This window comes from Pocillopora verrucosa, chromosome 14 (genome assembly GCF_036669915.1).
Source record: "Pocillopora verrucosa isolate sample1 chromosome 14, ASM3666991v2, whole genome shotgun sequence".
NCBI classification, from domain to species: domain Eukaryota; kingdom Metazoa; phylum Cnidaria; class Anthozoa; order Scleractinia; family Pocilloporidae; genus Pocillopora; species Pocillopora verrucosa.
The window spans coordinates 17,558,912-17,576,330 of NC_089325.1; positions in this window are offsets into that span (position 1 = coordinate 17,558,912).

The window sequence follows — 17,419 nt, forward strand, 5'->3', positions numbered from 1 at the left end:
TAAGTATCTACAACTTGAGAAAGTCCAGAGGAGAGCTCTCTTGTGCATTTTCCCAAAGATATCACATGCAAATGCCCTTCAGCTTGCCAGAATAGACAACCCACATGATCATTTAAAAAACTGACTTTGCCAATCTTTCAGTCAACAGCTAACAACACATCTAGCAAGATCCATTACCTAATTCCACCCTCAAACAAGTCACCATATAACCTCAGACAGAAACAGGAATATCAACAGCCATCCACCGAAACAAAGAGAGTGGCTGACTCGTTCATTTATAAGTGTATAATTAAACAATTCAATGAATTTTTATACTTTTTTATACCTGGGATAAATTAATAGTTAAGTTTTTTGTGTTTTATATGATTTTTCCCCACAATTTGGTGTTAATTCATGCAATTCAGTTGTAAGACTGCAAGGTGATGTTAATAAAACGAGACTGATCAATAATGCCAATGTTTTTTGTTAAATTCTACTGTTTATGTAATGATTGCATCAAATTAAACCTTAACTATAGTTGGGATACTCAATCATTCTCTCTTTCTCAACACTACAAGGAAACAGTAACCACAACATTGTTATCGTTTGTGATGTCACTGAGTATCAAAATGTTCTCTGGATTGTGCAAAGATTAAGTAACTTTAAACAAATTAATTTTCACAAATAAACTTTGCCATTGTGGGAATAAAAAATTGTCCCCTTATTTCTACAATTTATATTTTTTCAAACAGGGCTTTAACACTGATAATGGAAACATACATACACCGTGGATTCATATTTACAGGTGTTCATGTGCTCTTGGCTAGCTTGAGTGCTATTATGGGTGGGTTGCTTGTCAGAAGTTAAACTATAACATAAATTTTCAAAAATTACTTTTAATGTAATGATATTATTAAAAGGGCAAATTTACTGTCACAGACGAACTAAATTTACAAAATCATTTACATATAACATGTTGGCAGCCAAGAATCTCACTAGAATTAGTCCAAAATTTTAGAAAAGCTTGACCTTTTGAATGATTGGTTGAGTGTCAGTATGAGTCTTCTAAGTGAGAATATCAAAGAGTTTCCTTTTAATTTCCTTTTTTCCACTTAATGTTTTGAAGAATTTCTTACACATTGAACCTCATGATATTCAGGGACACAAATGAGAGATTGTGGCACAAGCTATACCATTATTATGGCATACTGTTTTGGTTACCATTTCTTTGCAATGTTGAAAACGAGGGAACGATTTTATGGATCACAAACACTTTTTGGTTTATTGTTCCTCTACAAACAATACTAATTACAGTTGAAATTTTGTGTATGCTACGCTATGTAACATTTCATAATGTTGCTTAATGCAGCATGTATTTAGACTGTTTCCTCAGTAATACCACTGGCAAAGCAGAACTTATATTTCATCACACCACACATTGTGCAGCTTCACCGTTGGGAAGTTATTCTACAGCATTGTGGCAAATGTAAGTTTTGTATTGGGTAGTTTTCATCATTATTTCCATTGTAATTTTCCTAAGCATGTTTGGTGTTAAGTATATTTATCACATAAACTGCGATGTTATACAGGGATTTCCGGCCCTGAGAAAAGCCGTAACAACACACGTGAAAAAATATGTTGATATAGCCAATCAGCCGCTGACACATCATTCACCTTTGGCGCCTCTTGTTCAGGTTGATGAAGGAACGGTAAAGCCTTCATGATTCTCAATACAAGGTAGTTTGTCAGAACCTTCTTGAATTATGCCCGCTAAAACATGAAAAAATCTGTATCACTGGAAGACAGTGAGATTCCAATTTTTTTTTAGAAGGGGAAGAAAACCAAAATACCTAAAGAAAAACCGAAAGTTATGTATTCAGTGGCTTTGGTGTTGGCATTTTTCTCGGCTGAGAATGAAAATTGAAAACTTGAAGATTTGCCACTGGCTGATTTTGGCCATTTACCTGAAAGACTTCTTCTGTCAGTAAGGACAAAGTCATTAAATGATAATTTTGTAAATTGAAAATTACAACCATTGTTGTTTTTGTAATCATGACTCAACACATTTTTCCATCTAAAGATTTAGTGCCAACACACTCTACAATCCCTGTTATTCAGGGATTGCCAATTCATCTATTTTCATTCATTAATGAAGTCGGCTTTTCTTCTCAGTAAAGGGCTATTGTGTTCATATGTTAAACAAAATAATACATGGTTGCCTGTAGATGTAGAATTTCTCTTCTTGTGTTCAACTTGACATCTCACTTGTACGCCAGTGATTTACACACTTGCAGAGAAATTCCATATGTACTCGTGCCCATGCATTATTCTCTATTTAGCTTACTTTACATTGTAACAAGTTTTCCCTCACTATTTTGTTTGTAGTTTTAACTGATCCGATCGATGGCAACTTGTGTGAGCAATTGTGGAGATTAAATATATTGTCAAGTCACATTAAAAACTGTCTAAGTGATTTGCTGAGAGTTAGTCACCCATAGCAGCCACAGATTTTATAATCCAAAAAAAAGGCTAAAAGTTCATCTAATGCAATCTGCACAAACAGGACAACTTTTTGATACTCAGTGAAATCAGAAATGATAAACTGTGACACATTTGCAGTACCACTGTTATGGTTACTGTTCACTGAGCTACCCCCTCTTGGGTTTGCCCAGTTTAAAATTCAGTTGTTTCTCAGTCTATGAAATGGTATTCCCACAGGACATTTGCTATGTTGTACAATTTCATTGGCTTAAATATGATCCCTTGGGATATGCAACTTATATGTTGTGACGTCATTGGTTCAACTGGAAATGACAAAAATGCTTCACCATTGCATGTGTTTTTGACCGTTAATTCTTTGCAGCTGATTTCTCTGCCCTGTTTTGTGGGAGAGTCTTCTTAAGGGCATAAAATCAATACATATATTTCAAGTTTGCATGTTGAAGTTATCACCGCTTTCAAAGTTTTTACATGGCAGATGGAGGAAAAAGTTGTGGTGTTTGTGCTTTTCTGAACAAAAAGCATTGTCAACACCTCCAGTACAAGCCAATTTCATACAACAGTCATCACCATGTTCAAGTTATGGGCCACTTACAGCAGGAAGATCAAAAATCAAATGAGATCAATCCAATATTTAACTTGGATTGGTGTACTCCAAGCAAGGAGGTTCTTGCCACAGTAAAATGGAATACCTTAGAGATTATGTATGAGAAACGATTACTAATCTTAGCGCATCAGGCTTATTATAATCTTTTGCCACGTCCTATGAGCCGTCACTTTGAAAAGTATGTAAGTAGCTACGACTTCAGGAGGAAAATGACATTTAAGTTACCTAGACCTAAGACCGATATGGTCAAGAAATCATGCTCATACAAGTCAATTACTCGGTGGAACGCTCTGGAAAATCAAATGAGATCAATTCAAGACGTTGACGCTTTTAAAAAGTCACTCAAGTGTATTTTTAAGCCACGTATGTTATAATGATGTACTATGTAGAATTTTTATTGTTGAAAATATGTAGAAATCTTACACTAGTCTTCTTATAATTAGTTAGGAATTTAGTTTTATTGGATTTAGTTAGGAATTTAGTTTTATTGTCCGTACACGACCACATCAGCTTTTGCTGAATTTTTTATCGTGTTTAAATAAATGCTGTTGTTGTTGTTGTTGTTGTTGTTGAAGTATCGCATCAATTTCTGTTCACAATTAAGACCAATTGCCTATTGTGGGCTGCAGGGCTTTGGCATACATTTCAGCCCCAACAATTTGGAATGCAAAGCCCCTTGTGACAGCAATTAAATGCATCTGTCAATGGTGACAGTATCAGTGAGGCCCATTGCCTATTGTGGGCTGCATGGCTTTGGGATACATTTCAGCCCAAACAATTTGGAATGCAAAGCCTGTTGTTACAGTGATTAAATGAATCTGTTGAAGGTGACAGTATCAGTGAGACCCATTGCCTATTGTGGGCTGCATGGCTTTGGGATACATTTCAGCCCAAACAATTTGGAATGCAAAGCCTGTTGTAACAGTGATTAAATGAATCTGTCGATGGCAACAGTATCAGTGCGAACCATTGCCTATTGTGGGCTGCATGGCTTTGGGATACATTTCAGCCCAAACAATTTTGAATGCAAAGCCTGTTGTAACAGTGATTAAATGAATCTGTTGATGGCGACAGTATCAGTGAGAACCATTGCCTATTGTGTGCTCTGTGGCTTTGGGATACATTTCAGCCCAAACAATTTGGAATGCAAAGCCTGTTGTTGCAGCAATTCAATGAATCTGTCAATGGTGACAGTATCAGTGTGACCTGTTACCTATTGTGGGCTGTATGGCTTTGGAACACATTTTACCCCAAACAATGTGAAACACAAAGTCCATTGTGGCGGCAATTAAATTAATCTTTTGGTTGCCACAACATCACTGAGCCTTGACAGTTGGGTCATATTAAAAATTTTGCTTTACAGCATACTTTCCCTGTACCACAACCCTCTGTTCGTCATGCATCTTCAAAAGCTGTGGTAAGCATTAAAAGTATGTGCAACTACAGATTGACTGTAAGAAGTATTACGCGAGGACCAAAAGGTAAACGATCAAGAAATCGTAAATCTTCTAGGATACAAGTTAAGAAAATTATGTAAAAGCTGCAGAGAAGAAAGCTTCACTAACACTTAAATTACTTTTTCACCAGTTTAGAACATTGATTTACTAAAAAAGTGCTGTTTACAACTTCTGCCCAAACAAAAAACAAGTGGTCTCATTGAATATGTTATGCATCGAAACATGGATCACATACAAAAAATCATGGCTCAGAAATAGAGAAATAGAGAGTGAGAGCAGAACTCAGTATGACAACTGTGACCAGTCAGATTGGTTCAACAGAAATTGTACATAAAAGCCTGATGCACCAAATGACACATTTCAAGTTCAGCCTATATGGGGATATTGAGAAAAACCCTTGTCCTGGTGCTCAAAGACACTTTATTAATTATTGTTTGACACAACCAGGCAAGTTTTTTGGGGCACTTGACTCTTTTCTTGAACTTGCTTTTGCTATTCTTAAGGATTCTCTACCAGAGATCAATTGCGATGTGTTTTTTTCAAATTATACTAGATGCATGTTTACAGTTAGAAAACTATGATGAACAGACAGATATAGCTATGGTCCAAGAACCTGCTTGGGCTAATTTGAGAGAATGCTGCAACTTGTTTGCTACAATTTCTGCTCATGCTGCATTTAGTGATATATTTACATTGAATGCAGTTGGTGTGATGATAGAAGATTTAAAACATCTTTTTCTTATTCAAGTGACAAATTGAACACTTTGATCTGACTGTAACAACACAGTTGTAAGCAAATCCAGTATATTTGTACTGAAACATAACCTCTTTGCACTTGCTTCAAAATCAATCATTTGAACATTATATTTCTGGGAATATATTATCAAATAGCAGTAGATTGTTTGCAATTTTTGTCAGAAGGATTCTGAAGATGTCTCGATGCTGTAACACTCTGTTTTGCTTCCAATACTTCTAATTGTAGAATTATCATCAAATTGTATTGATGAAATAGTCCACTGCTCCTCCCATGCTCTTCCCATGGTCAAATGAACCGCTCTTGGAAATAAACCCTTCTCATGCAGCTCCTCAAACAAAGTTTGGGCAAACTTGTCACAGATTTAAGCATTTAGGAATTCCACCTCAGACACCAGTTGATTCTTATTTTTTCAAACACATCAGCCCTAATCAAAACAACAAAACAAAGTTCACACATGTTTGAAACCTTTCTTGCCAAGAGATTTAATATCTTGTTTCATGCTCAATTTATGATGAGTAGATTGGGCATACAGTGTGCAGAATTATTTTGTCTTTCCCAAGCTTTTCATTGTGAACTTTCGTTTGATGACAGAAAGTCAAAGAAATATCACTGTTTGCTCCAGAGAAATAACACAATGCGGGTGAGAATCTTCCCACCTGAAATTTCAAAAGAACATTTACATAAATTCAGATGGCAGCGGAAAAGAAGTGCAAAAATGAAGACGAGCCACTACAGTTAAAAGAACTTGACCCTTCATGAGATGACAGATGACATACACGCTATGAATGCAATGCAGTATGGTAGCATTATTACACTTCGAGAAAAAAAGATGGCTGACAGGAGTTAAATTGGGTAAGTTGGAGCATTCATTTCATAAGGAACACATCACCTTTGTTTATCATCTATGATAGTAAATGGTTTTTAGTGATCAAATGTATTTGTTTTTCGAAATAAATTATCAATTATTGTCCATATGATTGATTTATATGCTGCATAGATGTATGACCCATTTTCACAGTTTCTCTTTGTAATTTGACAAGCCTAGAGTTTTTGGCTCGTAGTTTCTTTAATATTCAATAGAAATATTGAAATAGTGTGTATATAACTCTTCAGAGTTTACTCTATCACGTAGTACAAATGCCTCCCAGTGCTCCCCATGGGAAATGTGTGTTTTCTTCATTTAAAGTTATTGCCTTTTTTATATTTGTAGTTAGTTGTGATGAAGCATCATCATCTTTGGAGCAAGGAAACACTCTTGGGAAGCCGCCTTCTAAGCAGTTACTTAGAGTAAATTCTAGGAGAAGTCTATTTGGGGACCATCTAAAGAAAGTATATGAAACTAAGGATATTAAAGAGCTGTCATGTAGTTGGTCTATAGAAGAAGTTGCATTGGTACAATATATATGCTTATAGTGGCCCGAAGCATGTCCTGACCAATGGCCAAAGCACAAAGACAACACATTTTGAACGATTGCACATTATCTGTGAATAAGTTGACAAATTCAAATCAAACAGGTAAGCTCAGTGTAGTATGTTACAAAAAACATACAGTCCAGGGAAAAGATCAAATTTTTATTGCAGAAAATAAGAGTGATAGAAAGAAATACAATTATTCTGTGGATGGATTCAGGTTAATTTTTAATTTTTGAAACTATACATCTTTGAAGGATATAACTCACTTTGACAATGTTTTTTTTTTCTTGGAGGGTCATGTAGAACAAGAGTTTAAAAGCACCTAAGCCAAAAATTCCTAACTCTTTCTGATACAGAGGAAGCACTTGATATTGAGTATATAGAAGCGCAGTCAAAACCGTTACTGACTCCACAAGAAAAAAAGCCATGTCAACAGTACTATGGAAGCACTTTGTCACCAATATTTTGTCAATCTCCTGGAGTTCTTGAAAACCCCAGTGTTGGTGAAAGTCTGAATGTGTTTGTGGCACATTTCAAGTTGTCAAGATGCAAGGGAATGAAGGAACAGTTTTTAAATTACCTTTTAAAATTATGGTGGAGATGTATGGTGTAGACTTTTTCAAATTTATTCAAAGGGACTTTGTCAGTGTTAGTCCAGATGGCATGAGAACGCTATTTGAAGTGGCCTAGCACAATACTATCCATGATTTGTGCAAGTGTTTCACAGAGCAACCTGGTAGTAGTGCAAAAACTTTGAGTATGACTAATGCCTTATCACACAGTCTCTGTAATGTATAAATGGGTAAATGTATGACCATTACACTTAGTTACTGGAAATCCTAGTGGTGAGCAAGGTTACAATTGGATAGAGAATCTGACCAGAATGCAGGTTTTGGGTTCAAATTCAATCTCTATTATTCTTCATTATCGGTGAGACTTGATGTATCTCTCATTCCAACTGTTGTTTCCTCAATAAGATCAATCTGACTCTACATGTAGTACTTATGTCATTGGGTTGAAATTTCTTCATATAACAGCAAATAAAGAGGTGAAAACTACTCAGTTGACTTATGTATGAACTAATGTTCCAAGAAACATGGATGTGGAGTATGCTGAGGGAGAATGTACTACTCAAGATTTAGAAGAGTATCACCAAATTACTCCTACTACTGTGCAAAGACAAAAACAGAACCCTGGAATGCATAATCCTTTAAAGGTTTGTATTATTCGCTAAAAATGATGATCAATTGAGCATATCAAAATGGAGTACACATTTATTCATGGCAACCACTTAAAATCTACATGTACCCCTAGCATTGAAACCCACTACTGCAATTTGTATCCCAATAGAGTATTAAGAGTATTCCTTTTCTTTAACAGAGCAAAATCAACATTGCCAGCTTGAGTGTTGGGCAAATTCAAAGGCCTATCTCCAATTTTGGATTTACCCGCACAGTTAATGTTCAGGTAATTAAATGTCTATAAAATGATGTTGCATAGTTCTAAAAACATCAATACCATGGAGAGAATTGTAAATTCTGAGAGGGAGTGGATTAAAAGAAAACAAACCACAGTGTTTGTGTGGAGGGTATTTTTTGGAACTACACATTGGAAGCTATGACAATAGCACAAGCAAAGCAAAGTCTCAAAAATTAATAGTTATTTAGCGGCAAGCTATTTATTTGCAGATAAAAGCCCTGAAACAAGCAAAAAATAGCAACCCATCTGGCAGATGGTGGATAAAGGCTGATGCCTGTGATGTCCGAAAAGGATTAATGGATAGTATGAAAGAGGAGTGGTCAGGAGATGAAGGATCAGATGGATTAAGGAATATGCATAAAGAGTACCAGTTAAGATGTAACTCTGTGAAAGAGTTTGGAAAGACTGACCAAACCATAATGGATGATCTAAGGAAAATGAAAGAATTGTTGTTGAGGGATTTGGAATTTTTGGTTGAGGGAGAAATGAAGTCAAGAGGGACACACAAGAGATTTGAATAGTAAATGCAATGCTGAAGCAACACTCATAAAATTGTCATGGGATCTGACTGGCTTTTAAAGAGCTCTTAAAACAGACTAAAAAGTTTCAGAACTCCCTTGCTCTTTTTCTAGAAGCATCTATAAAAGAGACTGTGATGAATATAATTGTGCCTTTGAAACAAGAGTTCCTCTTATATCTAAAAGGACTGTATTCAAAGAAAAGATCTGCAGCAAGCCACTTGCTGATATTTATGATAGCAGATGAGTGCAGAAACCAAAAGCCTTATGCTGTTCCTGTACAATTCATGTAATAAAAGTCTATCACAGATTCAAAATTAGGAGAATTGGAATTGGAGGTTGAATGTACAATGAAGAGCTTACGCTACACAACTATGCATCACATGCTTCGTTGCACCAACATGTATTACCATATTATCGCATGGACCTTTGTATACTTTACACCTTTACACACCTTGTACATATTTAGTGATTGCAAGCCTTAAATATTCAGTTTTGGACATGTAACAGAGATGTTAGCACTAAGGGATGGTTGTTGCAGGTAAACTGTTTTTATACATTTTTTTATTGCAATCTTTCATACATTTTGTCCATTCTTTATAATAATGCTGTTTTACACTGTATGCCTTATCAACCAAAAACATCCAAACAAATTCAAAACATAATTATCTAGAAGGAATGTTTGAATTGACAATATTACAAATCATGGCACAAGGGATCTCAACTCTAATGAAAATTAACAATAATTAATTATGCTTGAATTTTGAATATTGGTACTGCAAGCATTAATTCATTATTCTCTTATTTACAGGATTTCAACAGATGGTGAGTTCAACTCTGAAAACTATAGGACAAAAAAAAGCAATTTCAGTGATTTAGGTGGCAAAGAATGCCAAAAACTAGGCCAAGAGCATGAGCACAGCTGTTATTCAGACACTTTGCTTCTGATAGACATGGTATGTATTTTTTAAGTTGTGACCAGTGTAATTGCCCTTATTTACTCACTGATGTCACATCAAAACTTTCAATATTGTGCAATGTAAAGGATCATGTACTTGTACTTCCAAAACAGTAACATTAATGCAAATGAGATATGGCTGCCTATTTGATTGTTTACAACGTACAGCAGTACAAAGGAGTAATAAAACTCTAATTTTGATGTTATTAGGTAACCCTTTGGAGCACACACAGCCATTCCAATTGAAGATCTTCAGTGGTTACATGAGTTTATGAGTGATGTTAACAACCCTGTACCCTTAAATAATGCCCTGTGCATTATGAGACAAAGGCTTTTTCCATTCCACTATGATCCCTATACATGGGTAAAGGAAGATGGGGGGCAGCACTTGAAATAAAGAAATCTGTGATGACAATCTATTTGTACCAATTTCAAATAGCTAGGCTGAATTTACTACCACATGATCCTGCTAATTTTTCAAAGTTCTTTTACCAGCCAGAAAGGGACAGTGACACAAGTGAGTTTATATATCACAGAGAGGACCACAATCACTTGCTAAAGCGCATCACAACATGCCTTAGGGAAGGCCTCATTCCTGGAATAAACCAGCAGTATCTGAGGGATGCACTGCATGACCCCCAAACAGGACTGACATATGAAGCCCTCACTGGTAAAAACAAACAGTTTGTCCCTGACTGCGAAACAATATTTTCCCCTGGTGTAATCAACTTCCTTGAACTCCTAGGCTATGCAACTGATGCAGCAGTACTAAGGTCAATTCATAGCCGGAACAAAGCAGTAGATGGAAGAGGACTTTCAGAGGCACAGAGATCTATCTATCTTCAAGACATGAAGAAGTGATTATTGGATGATTGGGTTCCATGGCATAGATGGAATTCCAACCACTCACCAATTGATGTTAATAGGTATGAAGAGGCTGTTCAAAAAGCCTGTACCCCAGACATTACACCATTTTTGCTATAGTAATGACATACTTTTTAAATACGCTAACCAATTTATGTATACAGTAGTATTGTACTGGAATGCATATTTGTAATTTGTCATTTCACATGTATTTCTCAACTATTACGTCAATGTGATACAATATGTAATGCTATGCACAAAATTGTCAGAGTACTGAAGAACTCCCAATTCAGGAGCAAAAAGTAAAGAAAATATTAAGGTGTGGTAATTTGGGCAACAAACTCATGTAACATCGTTGCATTTCAAGTTTCATAGCAAATGCAGCACATAATACCAACCCAAGCGCAACACGTTTTCATTTCTGCAAAAGCAGAAAGTTCTTCTACCTCATGCAACAAAAACAATCAATTTTGTTGCACACTGGGTAGAAATATGAGCAACATTTGCTCTCCAACCTGCAAAGCAGTGTTGTTGTGCAATTTTGTTTTCTGTATTACTGCAGCTTTATATGTTCTTATGACCATTGTCAATGCAAGCAGAAAGAAACTGACCAGATATATTTTCATATTGCAGACCAAGGGTATCTGTGGGCTAACAAGAGAGGTAGCTGTGGGCCTTCTTGCAAACCTGGAGAGCAGGGGATTGAGGAGAGTTCAGTTTGTTACAAGGGGTCTTCCCCCTCAACACCTGTGGACATTAGACAGGTGCCAAAATAAGGACAGAGACTTTGCCTTGCCAAGTTTCAACAAACCCTCTGGTCTTTGTGTTGCTAAAAGATTAGACAAAGCCAACGTTTCCAGAAGAGCAGATCCAGGTGTATTTGTCACAAATAGGGCCTTGCTGCCGCAAAAAGGCCAGTTAACAGTAAGGGCACAGTTCCACAGAACCCCAGTAGCTCTACCACTAAGCCCACCATAGAAATGCCCAGAATGCTTCTTTATCAGGAATTTTTATTAGGCGAACACAAACAAGCAGATAATTATTTTTAATAATTCTAGTGGATAGGAAAAGAAACAATTGTTGATGTTAACAACTAGACTAGTCTAGTCCAATATACATGCACAATGTACGAAGAACATGCAATGTGCTTGCAACTGGACATGTCTAGGTTGCATTTTATACACTTGATTTATTCAATATAAGTTGAATTGTATGTATGGCATAAATAATTGGAACAGTTTTCAGCAAAAGTTGAGGAAAGTACACTAAACTCGAAATGCTTGCTAATTTTTTTAACTTGTCGGTTATCTTTGTTATTTTAGACTAACAGTGAGCTCTACTTGTCCACCAATCAAATAACAGAATGTCATAATTACAATAGACAACAGAGTAATATACCTTCAAATATTTACATTCAGATTCCTATATATTATATATTCTCCCTATTCTAAGTGCATGTGGTAGATAGTTAGAACATTCTCTATAATGTTGAGTGTTTGAATGAAAGCCTACTTTACACTTTTACTTGCCCTTTCTACTACTTTGCTCCACAGTCCTCTTTATGTGTGAAGAAGCAGAGTGGTACTCTCATGAGAAGAACCACAGAGACTTCTATGCCACTCTAAACGCTGTTTATAGTCCAAGATCCAGAACCTCTCATCCAGCGAAGTCCAAAGATGGCGAGCTCCTGACTGCCCCTGACATGATAAAGGACAGATAGTTGAACATTTCAGTGATTTACTAAACCAACCAACTGATGCTGACTCAACCATTCCGGATGGCATAGACCAGCTTTCAGTCACTGAATCAATGTGCCGCCCAATTGAAGAGCAAGAACTTGACCAAGCTCTTAGAAACACCCGACTAGGAAAGAGCTCAGGTCCTGATGGTATTCTTCCTGTAATACTTGTGAATGGTGGACATTGTCTGAGAGCTTTCCTGCTTGACCTTTTCAACAGCTGCTGGGTTACAGAGATAATCCCATTGGACTGCATAGATGTGAACATTGCCATATTGTCCAAAAAAGGTGACAGAAGTCATTGCAGTAATTACAGAGGCATATCGCTATTTAGTACTGTTGGAAAAGTATTGGTAGACGTCATTTTGCAGAGGCTACACCTGCTAGTGGAATCCATGTATCCCCAGTTGCAGTCAGAGTATAGTAATGGAAGAAGTACAATAGACGGAATTCTCACGCTTTGCCAGCTGATGGAAAAAACAAGAGAGCAACGCAGATGCTTGTACATGGCCTTTGTGGATTTTGTCAAGGTGTTCCACACTGTCAATTGCAAGCTTCTTTTCATCATCCTTCACAAACTTGGCTGTCCGCCAAAGTTTATAAGAATCATCAAGAAGCTATATACAGATGTACATGCCAGACTTATAGTTGATGGTGAACTGACCCAATCCCTTGAATAAAATAGTAGGGTTAAGCAGGGGTGCAAACTAGCTCCAACACTCTTTGGCATCTATGCAGCAGTCTTACTATGGCTTACCTTCAAGAAAATCAAACACACTTGCAGTGTACAGATCAGGTTACGTTACGATGGAGATCTCTTTGAGCTACGCAGGCTTAAAGCAAAAACCAAAGCCCTAACAGCTTTTCTATTTTCAGCGACACGCCAGAGGGTCTGCAATCGCTTTTGACCTCCTATAATGACGTCATCAAGAGGATGGGCCTGTGCATCAAAATGGTCAAAACAGAGACTAAGTGTATTGGTAACACAGCTGATTTCTTTGAAGACGGCACCAAGTTAGCTGACGTCACTCCCTTCCAGTACCTTGGCAGTTATGTTGGCAGCGACTGCTCTATGAAGGAGGAACTTGCATCTCGTATTCAAGCAATGTCATGTGCTTTTGGTCGACTGTGAAAGAGAGTTTTCAACTCACATGATCTAACAGCTTCAACTAAAGTCACTGTGTAAAACCAATGTCTAATGCCCTTGGACTTGGACTCTATATCAACATGAAATCATGCAGCTTCGTGCAATACAACAGCATCATCTATGTCTTATCTTAAACATCAAATCGGACGATTACATCATCAATAAAGAGGTGTTGCGACACGCCGACATTGAAGACATGGAGGTGATGTTAGTAAGGACCCGTCTGTGTTGGTTAGGACACGAACAATGATAGGCCGGTAAAGCAGCTCTTGTACTGTGAGTTGGCTCATGGTTCTCACCCTATAGGCTGACCTGAGCTTTGGTTCAAGGACATCTGCAAAAGTGCTTTGAAGTGCAGTCATGTCTGAGATCAGTGGCTTTCAACCATGAACAACAGAGCCAAATGGAAGAGACTCACAAGGGCAGTCTGTGATGCATACAACTCTAAGAGGGTCCAAAATTATGAAAAGAGAAGGGCTCAACATAGAGCTGAACAGAGGAAAACTGTGGATATACCTGTTTTCAGGCTATAGGATTATTATTATTATTATTATTATTATTATTATTATTATTATTATTATTATTATTGTTAATGTGAGGTAATATCCCATCATCAAAAAAGTTGTTCTGAAGCAAATGGCTTTAACAGATACTCTGAACTCTTTGGCAATGTAGCCAACTTTATCATAAGAGTCTGACTCAGCAGACATAATATAAACTGCAATAGCACCACTGTCATATATATTTTCTGGTTCTGGTTCTGGCACCAGTCTGGCCAGCATAGGTCATTTTAATTAACCACGGTCTTAGAAGTTCTAATTTTCAGTTCTGAATCATCCCGTGTTCTGATAAAGTTGGATAATGACTAGATACGCATTTCCAGAAACCAGTCCGGCATTTGTTGGGATCATACAATTAAAATACGGAAATAGGATATGATGGACTTGACCAAACATCCCAGGCATATTTCTGATATTCTTATTTATCAACTGGTGAATCTAAATACATCTAAACAAAGTCTTCCATCTGCTGAGGTGGCCACAGTGATCTCCTTCTGCTCCAAATGATTGTTGATCTATCAAGTCAGTCTCCTCTTCCGAGTAATCTCATGATTTTATCTAAAAGACCTTATCTATCGCCATTGCTAGAAAGAGTGCCTAAAAGTTAGTAAAAATAATTAATGGCCAGGTTTGAGAGAAAGTTTTAAAGACATGTGACGTGTGTGTGCTGGGGGGCACAAGCCTCCCCCCCAACCCTGAAAAAAATTTCCGACTTTGTGAAGCTCTAACTTTGTGATTTCACAAGATATCATTTTCCACAAATTTTAAGCTGATCTTTTCAGCAGTGTAGAGAGATTTTTGTTACATGGCCAATATCAAAAGCGATCGTTTACTGGCCAGCATAAAGTATGCCTCAACTATGTCATGATGATTAAAATGTTTGCTATAAGTTGTGCTCCAGTTTTAAGCTATTGATTATCATAGGCTTTAAGATAAAAAATTATACTTTAGTATAAGCATTTCAGAAATTATTAGCAGAAGAACATGGTTTGATTGCATGATAACAAAAAAATATTAACTTGGCTGTATTCAGAAGGTTTACAAGGTTATTTTTTCATAGTTAGTGCCACAAGTGTATAATATCCATAATAGCAACATTTCAAATATTAATGATAATTCAATAACATTATACCCCCAAAGCTTGAAATAATTTTAATTAAAATAATGCCAATAAAAGAATTTTGAAATCCTCACCTACTCTTATTCTTCTGCACATGTTTTTGAAATCACATCTAGTAAAATACAGCATTTTTCCAGGATAATTTTAATGTTAACAAATAGAGGATGTTACTAAACTTATTGTCATGAGAGACATGTTATGATTGATTACAATATTTATTTACAATAAATTGTCATTGATATATGTGTAGAAAAACCTTTGTTACAGTTAAGCAGATAGGAGAAACAAAAATAAAGATATCATAGCAAAACAAAGTGTTACCAGGTTTACTTAGTCTTCAGTAAATATGTGAGTATCCTCTGCTAATGTTTTGTTCTTCACAAAGAAGCACGTAAACTATTCCTCATGTTATCTAAAACCCTGGACAAAACCAGGCAAAACAAAACAAATGTGATTTTTATATACAGAATTTATTGACTACCTGAAAGCAGGATTTGATGGGTAGTTGCAGTAATATTTAATCACCCCATATACATTCAATTATAACAACCAGCATGGGATAATGACTGCAATTTGGTCTGATTGGCATGGTTGATGAAATGCAAATTATTTATTATTTAAAATCCTACATATAAAACAACCGACTGGAAGAAATTACGCTGTTAGTTACTGGAGGGCCCGAGAGATGAAGGTAGAGAGAGACGGAGGAGAGAAAGAGAGAGAAGCAGACAGGAGGATAGAGAAAGGATAAGGCGAGAGAGGGTCGAGGAACGGCGCAGAGAGACAATTGTTCAACCACGAGAACCTTTACGGCAACCTCTACGTCAACCTACACATCGTACCAGTAAGTAATGTAAACTGCTTCCTACCGTTGGATTTATTTTTAACCTTTTAATTTGGTTTTCCGATTTTTCAAATCTCAAATACGCGATATAGCATGGCACGTTAAAATACGAAATATCCCTTCGAGTGTTGAACATGTCTCAATAGTGCGAGAAGTGAATTAGAGAAATAATGTTTTCCCATAAATTAAAATGAATTACATACAAAGGGAAACACCGAACCATTTCCTTTGCGTACGAATTACTTTGTATCCATAGCCTCGGCGTTCACATGTCAAAATAACATGCTGCACGTGTCACATTTTTGCGGAAGGTCTTCTAGTACTTCCCTGCTAGTTGTTTAGTGAAAAGGGAATATTACATGGCCGCATGGAGATATGAGTGACTCTCTCTTAATGAAATGGTAATCCATTCTAATTTCGTTGCAAAAGATACAACTGTTATTCAGCCGTAGACACTGTGGAATTTTGAAGGGTCACGTGTTTTTTACTGCTACTGTTATAACAAAAGTCTTTATTTCCTTGCAGAGAGATGTTACAACTGTGGAAACGTCGGACACATTTGGGCCCAATGCCGAAGTCCGAAGTGTCGCCGAACAAAAGAATACAGAGGGGACAGTGACGTGGGTGCTGTTCACTACCACTTCCACGGCACTGTCCGAAATCTAAAAATTTCCAAATAAAGAGTTTTTTGAATGTGAAATGTGTCATAATGCAGGGTAATGACTGGTCTTGAAAATGCGACCTGGAACGATAACACATCCTAACACACGCACACACACACACACACACAAAAAAGCAATACAAGGCATTCGAATTCAAAGTAAACTGTAATCATTTTTTTAAAGTTTATGGTAGAAGCACATCTACGACTCTACAGTAAGAAAGTTGTAACAAACGAAATGCCCGTAGAAGCTGTCCATACCTTGTCCCTTGTCAAGCTTAAATAAAAATTTGTCGCACCTCTTACTAAGGTGGCCTCGCTAAAACATGATAGAAAAAAAATGAATATACCTTCCCGCTAAGTAATTTTTCACGCCAGCCGCAAACAGCGTAATTTCTTCCAGTCGGTTGTCTTAAATGGAAGATTTTACGCCAGTAACTAACGGCGTAATTTATTCCAGTTGGTTGTCTTATATGGAAGATTTTACGCCAGTAACTAACGGCGTAATTTATTCCAGTCGGTTATCTTAAATGGAAGATTTTACGCCAGTAACTAACGGCATAATTTCTTCCAGTCGGTTATGTTTATATGGAAGATTTTACGCCAGTAACAAACGGCGTAATTTCTTCCAGTCGGTTGTGTTTATATGTACGATTTTACGCCAGCAACTAACGGCATAACTTCTTCCAGTCGGTAGTTTTATATGGAAGATTTTACGCCAGTAACTAACGGCGTAATTTCTTCCAGTCGGTAGTTTTATATGGAATATTTTACGCCAGTAACTAACGGCGTAATTTCTTCCAGTCGGTGATATATAT